Below are 13,703 nucleotides of genomic sequence, written 5' to 3'. Positions count from 1 at the left end.
TTCCAAGCTGTTATCAACCTGATAGCACCACAGACTGCAACAAAACCATGGATTATTCATGTATCTGTGGGTTTCAAATACTTTCTCAGGTTATTCTTTTATGGACAATTAATTTTAATACTGATTTGAGTGTGATTGGGATAGTTATTCTGAAAAACATGTATAAAGACCATATGGATACGCTTGGATGAAATATTTTGGTGTTCAACTATACTAAAAACATTCACTGATTTATCTTATCTTTTGTTTTCTTTATATTTTTACAAGGGAAATTGATTGTTGTAGAGAACTAGTTCTTAACTATAAATATATAACAGAATATAATATTACAGTAATTACAGTAATAAAAAAATGGATCATTTATCCCAAAATATAATAATCTGTTACTGAATTTTTTATTAAACGTGTCATTACCTCATGTTCAAACCACTCACCTGTGCTGAAGCAATCAATTGTATTTTTGGTAAATTCAGCACAACAATGTGCACTCTAAACTCCCTGATGATCACATATTTAACCTTTTAACACAAAAAGAATTTAAAATAATCAAAGTGTGAATCCCTCCTCCATAGTGGAATACCAAGAAGCAGGAAGATTTTGTGTTTTCAGGCAGAAAGAAAGCTATAAAGTGAAAATGACCATATATTCTGTGTCTAGTGACAGAAATACTAAAAACTGTAAAAGTGAGCTGGTCCTTTAGAGAGCATTTAAATACATATTGGAAATCAGTTCTAGTCAGTCAGCAGAGAAGGAATTATACAATAAAACGATAATGAATTTTGTACCAAGGAACACTGTGTATCAGTGTCCAAAACTGCAGGTCAAAGAATAGAAAATACAAAAGATGCATGCATGTATTGGGATTGTGTGGCAAGGTTCTGGCAGTGGGGAGGCTACAAGGGTGTAATCTCTAAGATGGGACCCCCTTGTGTGACAGAGCCAAAGCCAGCCCGTGCCAACACCAACCTAACACTGACCAAGGCTGAGACATTGAAAATGGTGGTAGCACCTCTGGGATAAAGTGTTTGAGAAGATGAAAAACTGCTGCTCAAAAGCAGATGGAAAAGATGAATGTGAGAGAAATGGCCCTGTGGAATCAGTGAAGCAGAAGGGGGTAGTCTTGCTGCAGTAGCCAGAGCAGAGATTCCCCTACAGACATGGTGCACTGCTGCCCATAGAGGCTCCCAGTCAAGCCCATAGATACACCCAAAGGAGGCTGTGACCATGTGGAGAGCCAGTCCTGAAGCAGGGTCCTGGCAGATCTGTGCAACTATGAAAAGAGGAGCTCATACTGGTTCATATTTTCTTGACAGGACCCACTCCAGAGCAGTCTCTTCCTGAAGGACTGCAACCCATGGAAGGAACCCATGACGGTGCAGTTTTTGATGAATGGGAACTTCCACTGGGAAGGACCCACATTTCAGCTCACTGAGAACTGCCTCTTGTAGGAGGGAGAAAGGGAAGAGTGGCAAAGACAAAGAGCTGTGAACCCCCCATTTCCCACCTTACTGCATCACTCGGAGAGAGCAGAAATACTGGGAGTGAAGTTGGTCCCTGGAAGAAGGGAGGGTTGGAGGGAAGGTGTATTTCTCATTACTCTTATCTTATTTGATTTGTAAGCAACTAAACTAATTTACTCAAATTGAGTGTTTCAGCTGTGACATATTTGATGTGTGATCTCATGATCCATTGGTGTGTTGTACCATGAATCTTTCGTTTGCTATGTTTTTTTTCTTCCCCATCCAGCTGATAAAGAGAAATGATAGAGAGATTTGGTGAGCACCTGGAGTCCAGCCAAGGTCAACCCACCACAGGACTACAGATAAATTAACCACAAATACTGCTTGACTCTTCAGGTTGAAGTAAATTTGAAGTAAAACATTGAGGTATGTTTCACATAGGCACAAATTTGACAACGTCCTCTTTTGCTTATTCTTTATCTATACATGCTGAATAACAATAATGATTATTTAGGCTTTTTATTTACTTGTTTTCTTTAACAGAGATTACTGAAATGCCTCAAGTGTCAGTCAACCTGTAATCTCTGATATTTTGTGTGTTTTTTCTGTGAATAACCTTTCTTTGCAACTTTATACTGATCTGTAAACACTTAAAGAGAAAATTTTAGAAAAGCTATTCTTTCGCATATCTCTACTAGAATCTGAATCTTTACTCATGACAGTTCAGAAAATTCATACCTCACGATGATATATTCAATTAGCAAAGCTTGGGTTTTGTGAAGGACTAAGTTGCAGTGAATCAAATTGCATTTCCACTGAAGCTGACTGGAGTAGTTGCTTCATTTTATACATTGCAAAATAGAATCCCAGCTAAAATGACCTTCCTAAAATTATATTTGTAAAAATATAATTGTTAAAGTGACCAGGTAAAATTTTAAGAGTTATTTCACAGGAAGAGCTCTTCAGTCTCTCACTACCATTTCATAAAACCACAGAATACCAGGTCAGAAGGGCCTTCATCATCTAGTCCAACTTCTCTTTGCAAAAGCAAAGTCTGGGGAAGATAATGCAGAATCTTGTCCAGCTGAATGTATTATTGCAGAACCCAACACTTCCATGGGCAGATTATGCTAATGTCTGACTCTCCTTATTGTGAGAAATTTGCCTCCCGTGTCCAGTTGGAATCTCTGTAGTGGGAACTTGTACCCATTATCTGTCATCTTTTCCATTGATCCATTTTAAAAAGGGTTCTCCATCTCCTTTGTAGCCACCTTTTAAATGCTGAAATAGGGTGATAAGGGTTTTTCCTAAGCCTTCTTCTCTCAAGGCAGATGAAATCCCGTTCCCTCAACCTTTCTTCACATGGCTGGTTTTCCAGACTTTCTATCATCTTTGTCATCCATCTCTGGATCCTCTCCAGCCTCTCCACACCTTTTTTACATTTCAGGAACGTAATTTTTCTTGAATTTCCTTCTTTCATGTTTTAGAGTTTTTGTCTTGTCAGACCTATCTGTCCACAGGTTTGGTTTTTAATTATTTGTTAGTATTTCTTAATTAAACATACTCTTTTTCATTTCATCTCACAGGTCAAGAAACTGGTCAAGGCCCTCACTGGCAATGAATTTAACTTCTGATCTTACTGATTTTATGCTCAGTTACTTTTTAATTTTTTTTTTTTTTTTAATTTTAAATAACAGCTAAGTCATGAATACTCTTAATCTATATAGTTAAGTCTCAATACCATTATTTTTAATTCTTCCTGCTTCTATGGTGCAGTGAGAAGTGCTATCAACTGGAGATCCTTATAGGTAGGGAAACCTAGGTTGTGATGGGCAGCGTAACTGACTCTGTGAAAAATAAGTTATAAGGTGTCCTACATTCAAGCCTTCAGATACCCCCTAAGCACTTGTGATCTGAAAGATTGCCATTGGAATTTCATTCAACACATGGGTGATCTCAGTAGGTACAGATCCATAGCTTTCACAGCTTGCAAAGTACACAAGAAGAAAATGTGCTTTTTTTTGTCTAATATGACAAGTTCTATCATGTCTCTTAATTTACTTTTGGAGTACAACTTCATTTGCAACAATTTCAGCTTGCATTGAATTGGTCTCCAAGAAAGACACATTAGTATAGAGACATTTCAAAGCATTTGGAAATGTGAAAGCATAAAATTGTATCCAGTAAAGAATAAATGGAGACATGTTAACCAAAAAGTCTGCAAGAAATGAAAATTACATAAACTGTGGTTACTATCAAGGCTACACTTATTATCAATAATTATATCTAATTATTTATTAATAATAATTATATTAAAATTATTATTATTATCAGTAGTAGTAGTAGTAACAGTAGCATTATACTGCCTAATATGCTCGTACTTGAAACTTAACCTGATATTTGAGCTTAATGCAAATCAAACCTTTACTGAACACAGTGTGTTGAAATCTCCCCTTCGTCCTGTACTGCAAAATACACACCAAAAATCCCAAGATAGGGCTTGCTGTACCAGAGAACATCTGATACCTTCTTCATAAAGATAGCCATGGTGCTTCATTCCAGTCCAGCCCTTTTCCACTGTATTACTAACAGGTATTTTTACAACACATTCCCAATAAGATTTAGAATTTCAGAGTAGAAAAAAGTACAAGGCAGAAAGGTACCACAATAGAGCATATGGGGTTTTTTAGAAATATGCCATATTTTCTCAGCTATTTCAAATTTTCTGTACCATCTATGTCTGTTAATTGTTTGTTAATAGTGAGTACTTTACCAGCCTAATCTTATTGTAGTCTTATCTCACCCGCTTTTTTTTCTGAGAGTGGGGAATTTTTTGTACCATTAAAAATACTGCAACAACCTGTACGAGTATTTCAGACAAAAATCCTATCTTTAAATGTTTTACTCAAAAAACGTATTGATACTGCCAACAAAATGTATGTTTTATGGATATTTTAAAGCATCTTCTTAAGGGGAAAAAAGTGATTCCTTTTTTTAATAAACTTTCAAATTCTGTAATATTTTGTAATTATAGACAAAACATAGAGACAGTTTTAATAACTTTGATTTTCTATTGCTTTTTGTTTTGTGTCTTTACATGTTTTGGTTGATTCATATAGGGGAGAAATAATTAGAAGGAACAGTCTCTTAAATCAAAAACTATTAGTTTTATTAGGGAATATTGGAATATACTGGAAATTGCAGAATGAAGTGCAGTTATAGACTTTGATTTCACCCCAAAGCATGGTACAAGGCTTTACCTTGCCAAATGCCTGCTGGACACTCAGCAGTGGAGAGGAGACAGTCTGGGAGGTTCCTGGGGTGTGTGGAAGGTCCCTTCAGACACAGCTGGCAGGGGAGCCTGCCAGGGGATGCCCTGCCAGAGCTGCTGCTCTCAAAGAGAAGGGCTGTGGGACATGCGGGTCAGGGGCCACAGCAACTACAAAATTCAAGTCTCCTGTTCTTGGTGAGGTAAGGAGGGCTGTCAAGAAAACTTTCACTTTTGATTTCCAAAGTGCAGAGAGTGGCCTGTACAGGACACTGGCTCAGAGAGCTGTTATGCCCCAAGCTTACCCTGTGAAGTTTTAAAGGGGCTTTTAATACTTTTGCTTCACTCTGGTGGTGCACAGGAGAAAACAAAGTTCTTGGGTGGTTGAATAACAAAAATACCCAAGGAAGGAAATGTTAAAGGTGCAGGAGTAGGCCATCTGTATGTGCCAACTCTGTCATAAACAGAGTGCCCTGGCTGAATAGGGAGCTTTCACTGGAACTCAGAGAAAAAAACTGTATGAACTTTGAAAAAAGGGGCGGGCAACTCAGGAACAATACAAGTATGTCAAGAGATCACGTAGACAGAAAATTAGAAAGGTATAAGCTCAGCTAGAATTCAATCTGGCCACCATTGCGAAAGATAATAAAAAGAGGTTCTATAAATACATTAAAAATAAAAGGACAGACAAGGAAATTCTCCGTTCTTTATGGGATATGAGGAAGGCAAGATAACTGATAAAAGGGTCTAAAGATTAAGTTATGTGAGGAGCAATTGAGGGAGTTGAGTCAGCTGGAGATCCTCTTGCTCCCCACAAGAATCTAAAAGAAGAAGGGTACAAGCAGGTGGGGGTCAGCCTCTTCTCCCACATAACAAAAGACAGGGTGAGAGGAAGTGGCCCCAAGCTAGGGGAGGTTCAAATCAGTAAAGAACTGCACCAGGCTGCCCAGAGAAATGCTGCAAGTGTTCAAGAAACAGCTGCAGGTGTCACTTAGTGCTGTGGTTTAGTTGATGTGGTATTTGGTGAAAGGTTAACTCAGTGATCTTGGAGGTCTTTTCCAGTTTTAATAGTTCTATGATTCTAAGATTACCACATTATTACATATCAGCTGAATAGCAGTAACAAGGCCGTATCACTCCAAAGTAGGAGAAAAAAAAAAAGGTGTATTTTACTGCAGGGTACTGCTGGGTAAAATTTTACACATGCAATTACCAAGGTCTATCTGCTTTGCAATAATTTAATGCCTAGATATAACATGTTCATATGTCAAAAAGGAAAAACATTGTCATGAGGAAAAACATTGCTTTGCTTATTAAACCCAAATGAATTGTCTATTCCTGTGTTACTCCTGTAGAAATAGCATTCATTAGCTCTTGAAGGATTTTTGTGCTTGGAATTCATCTCAGTGTGAATCAGTGTTACAGCTAAGAAATCTCAAAATTTACCCAGCAAAGTGTTGTGCTAGGGATTTGATTTGAAATAATTTATATGATGGCAAATTAGAAGGGAGGAAAATAGTTTAGTCTGGTTTTCAAATGTATTGCAACGGATCTCAAATGCAATACTATCAGTACTCTGCACTAGGACAAATATATGTCTAATTCTAATTGTATGCTTTAGCTTTTTACACTGTGCTGTGACTATGTACAAACTACACTTAGAGAAAATCTCACTTGGAAGTACCAAATCAATTCCAATCTAAGGAAGTAGGTAGAGTGAGTTTAACACAATAATGCTATTTTCTGACCCAACATAGTATCCAGAATAAATATGCTAATTAGGCATGACATCTGAATATGGACCCTGAGGAATCAATAATATGTTAATATTATTTTTTATTTTAATATGTAATTGAAAATGATAGGCTAATTTTAAAGAGATGTGGTATTTCTATAACTCACCTTGAACTGGAAAATACATGCTCTGGAATTGGATATTATACTTATCTATTCACTCTATTCTAACTAGAAATCAGCTCTGCTAGGTTTTTTTAACTGATCTTTGAAGCATGTTATTACATAGAATAAAATTTGACTGTAAAGAAAGGAATAACATTTGATTCAAAATACAGAAAACATCTCATCTGTTACTTCAATTGGCCAGTATCACTATGCCAATATCCTTAGCTATTCTGAATTTGAGGTGATCATTAGAATCAGTAGGTGTAAAATAAAAACCAGTATTTACCATATTCATTGTCAATAGACCCAAGTCTGACAAATAATAGGATATAGACACTTAAAATTCACATAAAACCCTTACACATTGCATTTTTTAAAATTCTTCTTGAACATTATTGCCCATGTTTCACAGTTTACAAAAAATGGAAATATTATCAAACCCATTGCATGAATTATTCACAGAAGCCTGTTAGAATGTCTAATATTTGCTTTTCCTAATCCTATCATCACCTAGTTTTTTTCCACCTTTTAGATTCATACCTTACTGAGATTTATTCTTCTAAGTTCTGTGATATCTCTACAATAACTCTTAACTTCCCTCAGACCTCAATCTGTTTTCTCCTGATACGAGAACAGGAGAAAGACTGAACTAGATAAAACCCTACTGTCCATTGGCTTAAGTCCACAGGAGTGTTCAGCCTCTTTTTGACAGAGGCCTGGATGAAACAAAACAAGTTTGGATATGTGCAGAGTGTCCAAACATATGCAATGGGGGTTTAGAACTGTTACTAAAATATGGACTTGCAGTCAAATGGTAGGTTCTTTGTTTTGTAGAAAAATGAAACAAAAAGCTTATTATGCCAAACATTTATTCTGTGAATAACTGTTTTTTAAACATGGCACTTTATATTCCTTCAGTTTTAGTTAATATTTTATTACTATGCCCCTATTTTCAATGCTATCCAGCTCTAGACTTTCATGTTATGAGGCCTTTTTGCCATAATTAAATGTGATGTGCTAGCCTACAGAAAAAAATTTCAATTACTTTGAAACTAAATATGCCTCAGTTTCTCACATCAGTTGTTGATAATCTTAAGCCTTTAACTAATACGAATCCAGTTTGCATGTATTTCAGCATCTTATAAAATGGATTTAATCATATTAGTGCAAATTGCTAAGGCTGCTGAACTTTTAGAGTAGTCCAAATTATTTGGATGAATATGTACATGGAGTATTTAAAACATAATAGAAGCAATAGAACTACCACAAAATTCCAGCTGATCTAACCTGTGAATAAACATCAAGAATAAAACATATAAAATGGAAAAAAAGCCCATTGCTATAATGGGCTATAACCTAATTATTTTAATACTTGTGCTGCTATGAATTATTGGGTTGCTCAGTTGTTAAATAGCCTGAGAAACACCTTTATTTCCCAAATACCTTGTATACTCAGTATACTTGTATAATCATCATTACACCAGTGATGATAATGGACTTCTTTTGTTTTCTTTTTAATCCTTACCTGAAAAAAAAGATCAAAAATTATTTTAGTGTTTTTCATTTTTAAAAAAACCTGTTTTAGGATAGCACTTGCGTATATTTAAAAATTATGTTATTTTCATAATAAAATAATAAAATTATGTAAAAAGGATTTAAATTTATTTTTTCCTCGCAAACTTTAGGAATAATGAAAATTAAATACATAAAGCTTTTGAAACAGACTATTTTAGCAGACAATTAAAAAAGACTAGTAAACCATGTTTTGTCCTAACTACTGTGCTTACAAAGCAAATATGTAGATATTTGATTTATTAAGATATTAATTAGTCATTAATTAATTTGGTCCTAAATTTTGACAATAGGTAAAAGGTCTGAAATATCACTTAACTACTTTCTGTAGTATATTTAAGTTTCCAACATATACAAATCAATTGAACTCCTTAGACTTGCTCCTTTCACTTATAATCTGAAACATATTCCTACTGTTTGCAGAAATCTCCAAGAACAGCAGCTTGAGCTAACAAAACAATCTGCACATGGAAACACTGAAACCTTCATTTCCACTGAGTGTTTGTTTCTGATTATTTCAAAATCATCCTCATTATCTGTCTGCTCAATGGAAAGGAAACAGATGATTCCTCAAGCATGTTGACAGATGTCTACTCTGAAATACCTGCTGGGTGGCCAACGCATCAGTGAGACGTTAAATCATGTTGTCATCTGGAGAGAAGCACTAAGCTGCTAAACTAGCTGTGAACACTGGCTGCTTAGTGACCTTTGCATAGAAATAGTGCTTCTACCCATAAACATTTTAAGGTCATGGGATTTATTCCAGTTCCTCACAAAGCCTGACATTTTGCAAAAGCCAGGAGCAACTCTGTACTGACTTTTTACCTAGGAAATGTCTCCCTTTGGTATTCATTAGGAAGGGTCAATCTAATCCAGGCCATTAGACCTGATAAAATTTCAGAGGAAAAGGATTTCTAGTGGTGCAGATGGTGGAATTGTACCATTATTTTTTCCCTAGTTTTGATTTATATTGCTGCTCATGAGAATTTATACATATTTTTAAATATACGTTTGCAATTAAATTTCTCCAAAATGATAGTGCACAGAAAAGGAACAGCTTGTCCTCCACTCCCTGGTGCTTTGGACTCTCACTGCTGGGGCAGCAGCGTATTTCACTTGCAAGAAAATTGCTCAGAATCACATTCAGTGCTACACAAGAGCCTATATGCAGCCGTGCCTGTCCTTATCAAGATCTGTCCCATGTGCAGTTTGTGTAAATCTCCAACTTGTGCTTCAGGTTTTTTGGAAATACTATAGTTTCCTGATATATTTAGATTTGAATTCTGACACATTTGACAATTAGTATTTTCCTTTACTTATTTTATGACATAAATGGTAACTTTGCTTAAAATCCCCAAGACAGATTAAAAAATGTGAGTTGTGCATAAAATAACCCAAAATCAAATCTGGCTGGAAATAAAGTGTGGAGAACTTTTTAAAGTGTATGAAAACTAAAAAATGTTGGGATTTTTTTATGTTCATTGCCAATTTAAATCATAATGCCCTATCTATTCCTGGTAGAAGTTTATTCTGAAATAATTCCAAAGAGATGGGAAAAAGTACTATTTTTATATATCAAGATTAAAAATTAAATTATGAACATAAAGTCATAAAACAAAAAAAAAAATCAGTCTATGCTAGAGTAAATGGAAAAAATATTACTTAAATATTTATAAAAATGTGTCTTTGACATGCATGAAATTTTAAGAAAGCATTCCCTCTTTTAGTTTTATCCTATCTCCTTGCTTTTTCATTTTCCATTTCTCATCATCCTCTGTTTTAGTTGTTAGGCCAAATAATGTGATGAAGAGTTGAGTATTCAGTTTGGAATCAATTAGAACGATTCTAAAGAGTCTAATCCCAAATTTTGTACTGTCTCTGAGTTTTCTAATCTAGTTAATGAAGCAAATAGTGAGTGAAATAAATTTATACAATAGTAAGTTCATACACGGTGCTTTAAGCCCACATTGTGGAGCTGAATTTTAAATGGGAGATTAATGTCATTGAATAACCTGAGATTAATATATCCAATATTCATAACGATCTGATAAAAATTAATCCAGAACCTTGCATTATTCTTAGTGGAATGTGACACTGAATGCCAAGAAATAAAGATGTGAATCTCCAGAGTATAAAAAATATAATTAGAATTAATATGTTGATGCCTTGAGAGGCTACCTAGAACAGAGGCTAGACAATGTTAGAGGAATAAAGTAGGTATTTATTAAAAGGCTTCAAAGAATACAGTTTGGGCAGTACAAGAGCCCAGCTGTGGATCCACCCAAGACAGACCCAAGGGGGATGACTGGGCATGAGTTTTCACACTTGTAGATGTTTTGGTCCATTTACATATTGGGGTTAATTGTGCAATTACAGCTCCAGGCAATGAAGTCCCATCCTCCCAGATTGCTCTCCTCAGTTTGCTGTTGTTCACACTTTTTGGCCCCGAAGCTGTCCTTGGTTCTCAGGCTGGAAAAGGATTGTTTTTTCTAACTCAACTGTGAAAAGAACTTGCTAACACTTTATATGAAGTTCAGAGTTACTTACTAATGCAGTACAGAATCTGGAAAATGTGAAAGCTAAAACATGAGGCATCATGTTAAGACACTCTTTATCTTCATCATTGTTGATACATAGACTTAGATCACCTTTAAGCTTAATAACAAGAAAATATTAAGTGCCTCTTCGGTATAAAAATTAAAACTTTCCATAATAAATCCCAGCCCAGATTCTGGCTGTGCACAAAATTCTTTCAAATACTTGAATATTTGAACCTGGAGATTTATCTTGGATATGGTTCTAATAGAGATTTTACAGCACCCTATCTATATTCCGTGTGAAATGCACTACTTAATAATTTTAAAAAATGGAAATGTAGCTATAAAATACCATTACTTCATTTTGTCAGATAAGTCCCCAGACACTCCAAATTTAGCTCTTTATATGTTATCTGCATTTCTGGGTGTATTCTGAAACATAGAGTTTTGATTTAAAAAGAAATCCAAATCCTCTTGGAAGTGATTATATAATATTAAGTTTTCAATGTTGATGTCTATAAATTTAGCCTAAACTAAATTAACAGTCAGATTCACAAAAGTTGAAGAATTATTAAAGTCTCACTTCTCAAAATTTTCCATTTCAAAATTCAAGGCAAGGTGTTTTTCCTTTCATGTAAAGTGATGTAGTCAGTAAAGATTTTAGGATTTTTTTAAGTGGTATATGGGATAGACACATATTTTTTAACCAGAAAACACTGCACATGTATGCATACATGCATATTCTAGTGGGAGAGGAAGAAGCTGTATCTTCAGAAGCTTATATTCTTCTCATACTCTTAAATGCAATGAATTTATTAATATAATATGTTACATCATAGTATCATGTAATGTAAAAATGGGATAAGAGCCCAGCATAAATTGGCTGCAAGTATTTTTATTATGTTAGGCTTTATAAAAAGAAAATAAGTTCAACATGCATATTATTTTCATGTCTACAAATCATGAAGAGTATAAATGTATTTACCAAATTGTAATCTAAACAATATTAAGATCAGAGTAATAACTACAGTTTCCTTTGTTATTATACTTTGACTCATAAAATAATTTATAAATACAATGGTCATTTTTGTTTCCTCCTTTTAAATTTTCTTCTGATAATGAAATTTTCTGTTTACTCAAATAAGGTAGTCATATGCCTCATGTCACCTCTTACCACCCTGTACAAGTCCTCTTTCAATTTTAATGGATTCCAGTTTCTTTCTAAAGAGGGAGTTCTTGCTGAAATTTATTCCTCTTGCTAAAGCCTCATTATTTCCTTTATTTTAATCCAAAGCCAGTACTGGAAATGTATTACTTGACTCTAATAGAGATTTATTCCTAGTATTGTTGCCAGACCACTTTTGTCAGCTGTTCCCCATTCTTTATTTTTATCTTCTCCCTGTGTCCTCTTCTTCTCATTTATCAGACTTTTTATTACAATTAAATGCTAAACCTCTGAGGTTCAACTGCTCCAATCCTTCAGGAATTAGAGAAAAATTAGAGTGCAAGAGAAAATGATTTTAAAACTAAATGGTTAGAGAAGCAATCATTTTTTAAATTAAGTTTAGTCAACCTTGTGTCTTCTTACCCATTTTGTGCTCAAGTGCATTGATCCTGTGTTGAGGACCTATCTCAAACAAACAAAAAATCCTCCCATCAAAACCAATGTTTAAAAGTAAAGCTTTACACTTTGTTTGATGCAGAAATAAAAGGAGATTTTCAACAGTGGTGGCTGAGAAAGAGAATAGAAGTGTCCTAAAATGCTGTAGGATATGGCAGAAAACTTGTATGTCTGTATGAGTTGATAAGATCAGGAGACAAATGAGTCATCAAGAGCAAGAAGATCAATAATTGCCACAGGAAATGTTACATGGGGAACTTTACTCATTCATGGAATTTTAATATATATCTGACTCAGAATAGGGAAAGAAGGCAGCTGTAAAGGAAAAGAGATAAAATGCAGAAGGCAGGGATTTTTAATTTTTATTTTTGCCAAAGGGGATTTTTATTTCTGGTAAACATATTTGGAAAGAGAAATCAGAAGGAGAATTTCATAAAAAAACCTCCACAAATGAAAAGCCAACAACTCCCTCAAACCAACAAATAAGCAAAGAAACAAAATCCTCTTTAACAAACAAAAAACTTCAAACACCAAAAAAAAAAACCCCCAAGAGAACAAAAACAACAACAAACAAAGCCAGGGTAATGTCCAGAAATCTTCATGTTTGACAGAACAACAAGTCAGATCCCCTTTAAGTGTCTTTCAACACACTTAAATGCACAACAGTGGGGATTGAGATTGATATTTGAGAAAATAATGGGTTGTGACTGAAAATTTTCCTCATTACTGCTTCAAATATTATTAAAAAAGAGAAACCATTTTGACAACCAAAGTTAAATTCCATCTACCTTAGCCACTTTCACTTCTATTCATTCCATTTTGTGCAGTACAAAGGGGAAAAAATGGAGGGACAAAGACTTATAAACAGAGTTGAACTAAATCTAAGGCAAAGATTCTGTGGTACTTAAATTGTCTTCCAAGTACATGGTATAGTGTACAGAACAACAAAAGAATAGAGGACTGGTTTATCTGAGCTAATCTTTAGCAAATTAACTGGTCCTCCCATATGAGACTTCACTGGTTCCCAACTACTGAAAAAGACACAGTAGATTGCACTATTGTTCTAACCAATAGCAAATTTAAATTATGTTCAGTTGTCTTAGTTTTAGTGGTATACTTAAATGGAACAGTGCAGAAGTATTTTTATAGTAGTCAATTCACTTTGTTAATAAAAACTTAAATTGTTTCTAATGTAGTAACCTAATATTTGAAAATTTGAATTTTTCTGGCATCTGACTTGTAATCTGCTCTAGAAAGACAAATTCTAGCATTCACAGGGAACATTATTATGCTATTAAAGAATTACATAGCTTAGGAGTCACTTCTGATGATTTTATTATATC

Source organism: Oenanthe melanoleuca, chromosome Z (assembly GCF_029582105.1).
Source record: "Oenanthe melanoleuca isolate GR-GAL-2019-014 chromosome Z, OMel1.0, whole genome shotgun sequence".
NCBI lineage: Eukaryota > Metazoa > Chordata > Aves > Passeriformes > Muscicapidae > Oenanthe > Oenanthe melanoleuca.
The sequence above is the reverse complement of the archived record's forward strand: the minus strand, read 5'-3'. Positions refer to the sequence as shown.